Here is a 10,000-nt window from a genome sequence, read left to right as displayed (position 1 = left end):
GGAGGTGGGATCTGGCTGTGGCTAGTCTGGAATTTTGAGTAAGGTAAGGTTTGGCCCTATATAGAGCACCAAGTTTGATGTGAACTTTCTTTATTGTGAGTGATACGTGTTTATTGAATGTTAGGTTGTTGTCTATCGTGACACCAAGTAATTTTGTTTGGTTAACTGGTTGCATTATAGTGCCATTAGTGGAGTAGATGGAGAGAGGAAGTGGTTTTGCTTTGGATTTCCTGTTAGAGAAGATCATTAATTTTGTTTTATTTGGGTTTAGGATGAGTTGAAGTTCATTTAGGTAATTTTCAATATCTAGAAATGACTTTTGCAGTTTATCTTGGAGTTCTTGGGGTGTGGGAGCAGAGCAAATAAGAGTAGCGTCGTCAGCATATTGAATAATAGAAGCAGATTTAGTGGCAGTGTTTAGAGTATTTATGAATATAATAAAAAGGAGAAGGCCAAGGATGGAAACCTGAGGAACCCCAACAGAGACTGGGAGGAGTGTGGAGAGTTTATTACCCATTTAGTTGCCTATTGTTGATTAGTAAGGTAGTTAAAGAACCAGTTGAGAGCTGTAGAGTTGAGGTTGAAGGAGGCTAAAGTGTTGAGTAGTAGTTGGTGGGATACCCTATCAAAAGCTTTGGACATATCAAGGAATATAGTAGAAACTAGTTGTCCATTGTTTTTGAGGAGATTGATGTAGTTAGTGAAACTTATGAAGGCTGTGGAGGTACTGTGCGGACGGAATCCGTGACATGAACTAGATAAGAGGTTATTTGTAGTGAGATGGTCTAGGAGCTGCTTATGGATACATTTCTCTAAGATTTTAGCTAGGAGTGAGAGAATGGCAATGGGCCGATAATTAGAGAGATCTTTATATGGGCCTCCCTTGTGGAGGGGGATGATATGGGATATTTTCCATAGTATGGGGACATATTGTTCTGCAATGGAACGATTGATTAGAATAGATACGGGATAGGTGATGGAGCTTGCAGCAGTTTTTAAGAAGTCATTAGGGAGTTGATCAGCTGCTAGACAGGTAGGTTTTAGTTTTGATAGAAGCAGATTTAGTGGCAGTGTTTAGAGTATTTATGACAGGTTCAGTGCAAACTCCCCCCCCCCAAAAGGAGAGATATCTATACCAAGTGATTGCAGCCCCCCAAACATCTCCAACGCCCAAGTGAGAACTGCTCTCTCCAAAGCAAAAAACACAGCATCCATGGGACCTGATGGTGTCCCCGGCTGTGTGCTCCACAAACTCAACGAGGAATTAAACCCACAGCTAGGACAGCTGTTTAATCATAGTCTTACCTCTGAATACGTACCCAGGGAGTGGCGCACTGCAACTGTGGTCCCACTTCACAAAGGCGGTGCCTCCACCGACCCTGGAAATTACCGGCCCATTAGCTTGACAAGCCTTATCTGCAAAGCCATGGAGAGGATCATAATGGACCTCATAAATAAAGACATAGGAAATTTGCAGACTTTGGACCCATCCCAGTTTGGCTTTGTCAAAGGCAGATCATGCCTTCTAAACTTGGTTGACTTTTTCGAAACAGTCACCAAAGCCATTGATGAGGGAAAGGCAGTCCATACAGCCTACCTCGATCTGGCGAAGGCCTTTGATACAATACCCCACTCGGGTATCATTGAAAAACTCATCAGCTTAAATGTTAACCCATACATCACAAGATGGGTTGCAAACTGGCTGAGTGACAGAACCCACAGGGTCAGAGTTGCTGGCGCCATGTCAGACTCAAAGCCTGTCACAAGTGGTGTACCACAGGGCTCAGTCCTGGGCCCACTCTTGTTTGGCATCTACTTTTCCAGTACAAGCAAACACAGGAGGGTTATGGCTGACAAAGTTTGCAGATGACTGCAAACTGGGCGCCATAGTAGAAAACACATCTGACACAGATATCCTTCAGAAGGGTCTCACAGAAACGGATAACTGGTGCCAGAGCCATGGCCTAAAGTTAAATGCCAAAAATGCATAGTCATACCCTTCAGGAAAAACAAGGTTACCCCTAGCTACCAAATAGGTGGCAATCCACTGAGTACAGAAGAAGTTATCAGGGACCTGGGGACCCAGGTTGATAGTAGTCTGTCATTCGACACCCATGTAGCTAAAGTAGTTAGGAAGACCTTCTACATTGCCCACCTTATCATGAAGGGATTCTCATCTAGATCAAGGGAGGTCATAGTCTCCCTATACTCATCACTCATCAGACCAATGATTGAGTACAATGCCCCATTCGGAATGTATCTGACCCGACACTTGCAGCAGCTGGAGAGGCCACAAAGTTCCTCACCAAAAGGATAAAGGGTCTCAAACATCTGTCCTATGCTGCCCGACTGAAAGAACTCCAGCTCTATTCAGTCGCCACGGCTTGCTCAGAGGTGACCTTTGCCTAACATACAAGGCCATGTCAAACCCAGATTTGATGAATATGCTTCACCTCAAAAATCTAGATCCGTCAGAGCCACAAGGGCGGGAGACTTAAACCTCGACACGGCTATTAATAGGACGTGCTGGAGAGATAGATTCATCACCCAAAGACTCCCTATGCTGTGGAATAAAATCCCGGTATATGTGAGGCAGAGCACCTCGCTGGCCTTGTTCAAGAGAAATCTTGACCAATGGATGGGAGATCGCAGATATACCCCAGGGATTACCTCAGTGTCACTGCTCAACAGAGGCACAGCAAAATAATGGGTATAGTTCCCCATACTAAAGGGGTGGCGTAAGCCACAAAACTATGGGCTAGGCTTGTAAATGCCCTCGGGCAGATAGCCTAGTATGAACATATGAACCTATGAACCTAAGTTTTTTGATATAAGAGGTTTGTATGGGTTTAAAAGAGAAGTAGTTAGGTTTAGAGTTAGTAGACATAGGCACTGTAAGGGGTTGGTTAGATTTGTTGTTGTTTAAAAGTGAGGTGACAGTTGTGATGAAATGACAGTTAAATTGGGATGCTATACATTCCGTGCTATTTGTTGGAGAGGGTGCAGGGGTAGAGGTTTTGCCAGGGTTGAGGAGGTAGTTAAGGTTTTGCCAAAATTTTTGTCGGTTATTTATGTGTTTTTGCTGACAAGCTAGGAAAATAAGATTTTTTATCAGGTAATATTTGCTTCTTAGTTAGGGTTCTTAGTTGTTTGTAAGAGGTGTGGTTTTCTGAGGTTTTGGAGGTTTGATAAGCAGTCCAGACTCTATCCCTTTGTTTAATAAGAGATTTAGCAGCTTTGGTTATCCAAGGTAGGTTTTTGGCTTTGGAGCAAATTTTTCTTGTTGAAGCGAGGTTATTAAGGATGTTGAGGAAGGTATCATTAAAATATTGTACAGCTTGGTCTAGGTGGAGTGATTTTAGAAGTGACCAGTTGTAGTTTTGAAGTAGGGAATTTAAGATGGTAGGTGAAAATTTTCTTTTGTTGCATATGTGTTTGAAAATGACATTACAGGGGGATAAATGCATTTGCTTAGAAGAAAGGTAGGGGAGTGATCACTGAGAGAATTGGAGAGGGACCCAGCCTGGTGGGCAAAGTTGGGCTTATTGGTTAGTATCAGTTCGTCTCAGAGGTGGTGTATGCATGAATGTATGCATGAGTATGTATGTATATATATATATATATATATATATATATATATATATATATATATATATGTGTGTGTGTGTGTGTGTGTGTGTGTGTGTAGTTGTGTGAATAGGGGGTTAAAGGAGCACTTATTTTTCATTGTATTCCTTGTTTTTAATTTAAAATTCCATTGATGAATTTATTGATATACTCAGATTCCACCTAATGTTTCTTCAATATTATGTTGTTTATATACATACATACATACATACATATACATAAAAACACACACACACACACACACACATATGTGTGTGTGTGTGTGTGTGTGGGGGGGGGGCGCTTTAAACAGTTGAACATTCATAATATCAAATGTGTATTGCGTAATGCCAGCAGAAGTGATAGAAAATCATATGCGTTAATGATATCGATTGAGTGTAATGCCATCAGGAGTGATCAAAAATCATATAATCAAGTCTGCTGACATTACTGTATGGGAGGTTGCAGAACAGCAGGGAGTGGGGATTTTTCCCTTACTGTGCTGTTTTGCTGTCTCATTTTGGTATATATATAATTGGCAGGGGGTCTGAGGGCAAAGCCCTCCACACGAGGGGTGCAGGGGGGGTTGCCACCTGCAAAAAAATTAGGTGTGTGTGTGTGTGTGTGTGTGTGTGTGTGTGTGTGTGTGTGTGTGTGTGTGTGTGTGTGTGTGTGCGCGCGTACGTGTGTATTCTGGTATTCTGACTTTTAGCCTTTTAGGATTGATGTTTTTCAGTTTAATATGTTGGTATTTTTTATATTTTGAAATATATATATATATATATATATATATATATATATATATATATATAGACACACACATATATATATATATATATATATATATATATATATATATATATATATATATATATATATATATATATATATATATATATATATATATATATATATATATATATATATATATATACATGCACATATATATAAAATATACAGCTGTATCAAATCAAATAAATAATTGCATATATAAATGAAAATATACAGTAAGTAATAACATTTCAGGGCTATTATATCTGATAAGGTAAATCAAAATAAATGTACAGACACTCAAATGAATAAACATTCAGTAAAATAAGCCTTTACATACATAAGCATAACAAATTCACTCTCTGCATATATGAAAATAAATAAGTCATGCAACAGTTACCTCATAACAGATAACTCATACAAAGCTTGTTGTTTAGCCCACCTGGCTGTAGGATACTATATCTAAAGATAAGTCTATCTTCCCTGATAGAAATGGAAGTGGGAGATATATTGGTATAAATTATTCCTGTGGTCTTTGTAGTCAAGGAAATATTTTATTGTCCACCTCCACCACATGCCAGATTTAAACTGCTGTCTTCCTCTGCCTGTAGACATTTGATGATTATATCAATTTTATGATATAACTATTTGTTTTGCAATTATAATTTTTGTTTCTTTTGCAAAATCTCATAATGCTGCATTTGCTGTCAGTAAAAGTGAGGTCATTACTACTGCACAAGATGTGTTTATATATACATATATGTTTATATTTATATATATTTCTCTCCATATAATCTACCTGTGTACCTCCAACATTTGCAATCTACCCGAGGAAAAAAAATATTGTGCTTGGGATATAAAAGTACCTATGCAAACACTTCCAGATAAAAATCCTAAGTTTTCTAGATTTTGTTGCATATTTGGGAGCCATACATATGTCCTCCCATTGTTTCTTTGTGAATTGCATATCTAATTTCTCTTCCCAATCTTTTTGACCTCATCTGATTGATTCCTATAGTTATTGTGCAATATTTTATATGCCCCACTGATTATCCCTTTTTAAAAGCAGCATCTGTTCTAGATTCAATTAAAAACTCAACTAGTGCAAGTCTTTAATTTAAGATTCTCCTATCCCTTTCTGTTTGTCTATACTCTGATATTAGTCCCTGATAGGGAAGGCAATCACTAGCCTGCAATCCAAAGTTCTTCTTGGTATATTCCCATTCTGTTACCTTTCCTTCTTTAATTATTTGTTCTCGATACCATGTTTCGTTTGCCATCTTTCTCTAGTAAATTTCAGCCCCCTTGTCTATTGTCTGTACATCTAATTGCAGTCACCCTTATCTCCTTTTTCCATTCCTGTGTTGGCTTAGTTATTAGTATACTTTCTTCTACTTTATGAACATAATTTTCTGTATGACTTTGTTATTCTCCTTAAGGAAACATGTCCAAAATCCCAAATTTTCCTTATTTCTTGAATTAAGCCCTCTGCTTCATCATCATTCCTTTACACCTTGAATTGTAGCTTTCTGCTTGTATTATATGTAAGAGCCTTAACCGTGTAGCTCTAAAATATTCCCTCTAATTAGGGAATCGTAAACCTTTTCGTTCTTTTGGGAGGAACAACTTATCCCACTTGACTCTTTCCCTCTTCCCCTCCCAAAGAAAATAATTCAGCTCTTTATTAATTACTAGCCACAACTTCTGTTTTGGCTGCTAAAAATATGCCTGACCTGTTTATAAAACTAAGGGTTTAAAAACATTTTTACTACTTGTATCTTGCTATCCATATCCATAGGCAAGAACTTCTAGTTTCTTAGTTTTTGTATTACCTTTTGTTAAGTCTCTTCTAACATATCCTTAGCTGCCATTGCAGAATCCTTTTTAATCCATTGTCCTAAATACTTCATTTTATTATGTCCCCATAGATATGGTTATTGCTGGACCAATGCATGTGAGGATACATAGTTTATAGCTATAACCTTTGTTTTATTTTCATTAATTGCATACCCCTAAAAGACTGGAACTGTCTCAGAATATTCTACAACACTCAGATGTCCTTTTCTGGGTCCATCAGGTACAAAATAATATCATCTGCAAATAAAACCAACTTTTCTTGAAAACCATACCATACATCCTTGAATTTCTGAGAGCCTTATTTTCTTTGCCAATGGTTCAAAATATAACACAAAGAAAGGTGAAATAGGATAACCCTGCCTGATTCCTGTGTTTAGACACAACTTATCAGAAAGTAACCCTCTTACTTTGATTTTTGCCTCAGATCCCTCATATATCTTTCTAATTCACCTTATTATTGTATCAGGAGGCACAAATGCTTCCATTGCCCTACTCATAAAATCCCATTTGCATCAAGACCCACCTATAACAGTGGTATTTTCTTACATTCTGCTTCCCTTTGGATCATCATTGTTCTGTTAATGTTGTCAGATGTTTGTCTCTGTTCCACATATCCACATTGGTCCATACACCTTTGCCATTCTTTTGGCTATTATAGATAAAAACACTTTATAATCATGGTTTCAAATTGAAATGGGCTTATATGAAGCTGGATCAGATGGGTCTTTGTTGTCTTTAGGTATTACAGCCACCACAGTTTTTTTCCAGGATGTTGGTGCCTCCCCGCCTTTTAAAATACTGTTAAACAAAACTTTAAAGTTCTTTATCACTTTCATCCCTCCTAGCTTCCAAACATTTACCAGAATACCATTTATTCCTGGAGACTTTCCTGCAGATTGGTTAAGCATTACCATTTTATCTCATCTCCTCCTAACTTAACTGTTAGTTGTTGAGCCTTGTCTGCCTTTAACCTTAGCATATTTAAGTATTCCTTAAATATTTCTATTTGTGCTTTTTCTTGATTTTCCCACTTCTCTGCTTTATACAAATTTCTGTAACATTTCTGAAATATCTCTAATATCTCTATGGGATCTCTGGTTATTTTTTTAGGTTCCCTAAGTTTGGCAACAACCCTTTCTACTTTCTGTTGCATAATTCATTGTACCAATAGTTTTGTGCTCTGTAGTTATTATCAAAAATAGTTGCTTAACAGCAATCTTTCCAAACTCATGCAAATTATCACTTACTCTCTTGTTTTCTCTTTAGTACTCTGTAATTGTGTTTCTTCTTGTTCTGTGATATTCCCCTTATTTTGTACACTTTAACCTTTGCAGTCCCTTTAAATAATTATGTCATAACCAGCTCCCTTTTCTTTTATTTCTACCCTATTTTTAAACTCCCATTATAGCTATAACGTCTGGAATACTTTCTATGTTTTCTAATACCTCCTGGATGATTTCCAGTACCCATTCCTTAAATTCCTCTCTTTTTTAACGGGTAGGGAAGCGCCAGTGTCTCACATTTACTTCATTACCCTACATTTTTATCTTAGTAATTATTGGTGCATGATCTGAAACAGTTATTGGAAGTTTATCAAACGTATCAATTAGATGGACATGTTGCTGTGAAATACAATTTCTGTCAAGTCTAGCCCAGTTATTGTACCTTGGAAAATAATATGTAAATTCTCTTGGAGTTCTACTACCAAAGTCATGTCTTTCATACCAAATATTTTCATAAATTTCTTCAGAAATCTAGACACTTTTGCTATATTTTCCCTTCTGCCCGCCCCACAAATACAACCTCATTGTTGCAAATCAAATTCTAGTCCCCAACTATAAGGAATATTTCCCACTAAAAAGCTGATTATTTCTTCCAAAAATTTTTAAGCTCCAAAAATAGCAGTTTTAGGTGGAATATAAATACATGCCAGCCTAATCCTCTATACCTTGTGGGTAGATGATCACGTCATTGTTTACTGATAACATATTACACTCAGAATTATATTCATTTTTATTTCCCTCCCAAACATTACTTCTGAAATCTGCCTTCTTCCATTTCTCTACACTTATTATAAAGGGAAGGGGTGCAGCTGAATCCTGCTGTAAGCCTGCTAATATGCCTTACTGCTCCAGGGAGAGACCATCATTATGGTCTGTTATCCCTAAAACTTTCAAATCTCCTTCCCCCAATTCATCCAGGCAGAATTCTGGCTGAATTCTGCTGTGAACTTGCAGGTTGGTCCTCCTTCTCCAGGGAGAAAATGACCCTGCAATCTATTTCTCCTAAAACTACCATTCCACACAGATATCACCACCCATGAAGCTAGCTAGCTTATGCCCCCCAGCCACTGGAATGAAAGGTAGCTTGTCTGTAGCAGCGGAATCAAACTTCAGCCTCCATTGGTGCATATTTCAACATTAAACACTACACCTTCCCCTCCTCCTCCTGTCAGTATAATTAAGCTGGTGTAAGTTGCTCATTCCCATTCTCCAACACCTCCAGTGCCTGAGCTTCTAGCTGAACTTGGGTCAACTGGGTCATAGACAGGGTACCAGCGCCCTATTACACAGAGCTAGATATATTTCAGTTTTCTAGTGTAAATAAAGAACACAGCATTTCATCACAAAAGAAAATCAATGATCATCTTCTTCTTGATCAATGTTTCTATTGTAGAATGCCTTAAAATTGTCTTTCTCTTTTGCCTGTCACATAGAGTCCTTGTTGTGACCTCTGTCTGGCCTACAAGGCCTCAAAAGACCCTGTCTTGGCTGACTTCCTTCATATTCTCAAAATGGGCAACACCAGCAGCACCAGCACTAAAGACCTCAGTTTTCACCATAACATAAACTGAACTTGCCTGTCTGATAGATTCCTGAAATGAATTCCTCTCCTATGGAAACAATTTTCTTGGTATTGGCTTTTACTTCAGAATAGTAGATGCCAAACAGGAGAACTACACTGGCGACCGGGTTCATTCTCAATTTTATAGCTTCCCTACTATGCCTGAGTGATATAAGCCACTAATATACTTACTTATAGGCCATTGGCCACCTCCCATATTATTACCCATCTCAGGGCTGTCCTACCAAACATATGACACATGGTTATTAAAACTATTTTAGAAGAAACTATACTGCATAAAGATTATTTACATTTGCAATGGAAGCAATATTGTAGCTTTAGAAACTAGTAATAAGTTGCTGGTTGTGAATTCCATACTATATGCATACCTCTCAACTGTCCCTGATTTTGATTCAGATTTTAACTCTTGTCCCTCTTAATACTTCCTAAATCTGGTAACATTTGGAGAAATTGTGGTGAATTCCACTTGCTAAACAATTTATTGGCCTGAAATTGTCCATTAAAACAACTTCAAAAGTAAAAGTCATGGGCAATCAGAATCGCCATATAGCTGAAACACCTGATGTTCATAAGGCTCATTTGCATATATTCCATGTGCCTCTGTCACAGGAGGTTTGGGAGATCACTCATTAGAAGTTCTAGCTTGGCTGGAGTTTTCATTTAGTTTTTACTAATTGGTTTTTCAGTGTGACCTTCTCACGCTTTGTTTTAATTTGTTAGTATATTTTGCAGTCACCCTAATGATAATGGACATCAGCTGGGTATAACAACCCTGTGTTTCTTATGCTTAGTCAAACACTCTGCTTGTGCTATGCTGATGAGGTCATAACAAGGCCTAAATATGCATATCCATAGCTAGTGGTGTTTGGCTTTATTGGCCTGAAATTGTCCATTAAAACGA

This window comes from Protopterus annectens, chromosome 7.part0 (assembly GCF_019279795.1).
Source record: "Protopterus annectens isolate FY-2018-M chromosome 7.part0, PAN1.0, whole genome shotgun sequence".
Taxonomy (NCBI): domain Eukaryota; kingdom Metazoa; phylum Chordata; order Ceratodontiformes; family Protopteridae; genus Protopterus; species Protopterus annectens.
Note: the sequence above shows the minus strand (reverse complement) of the source record.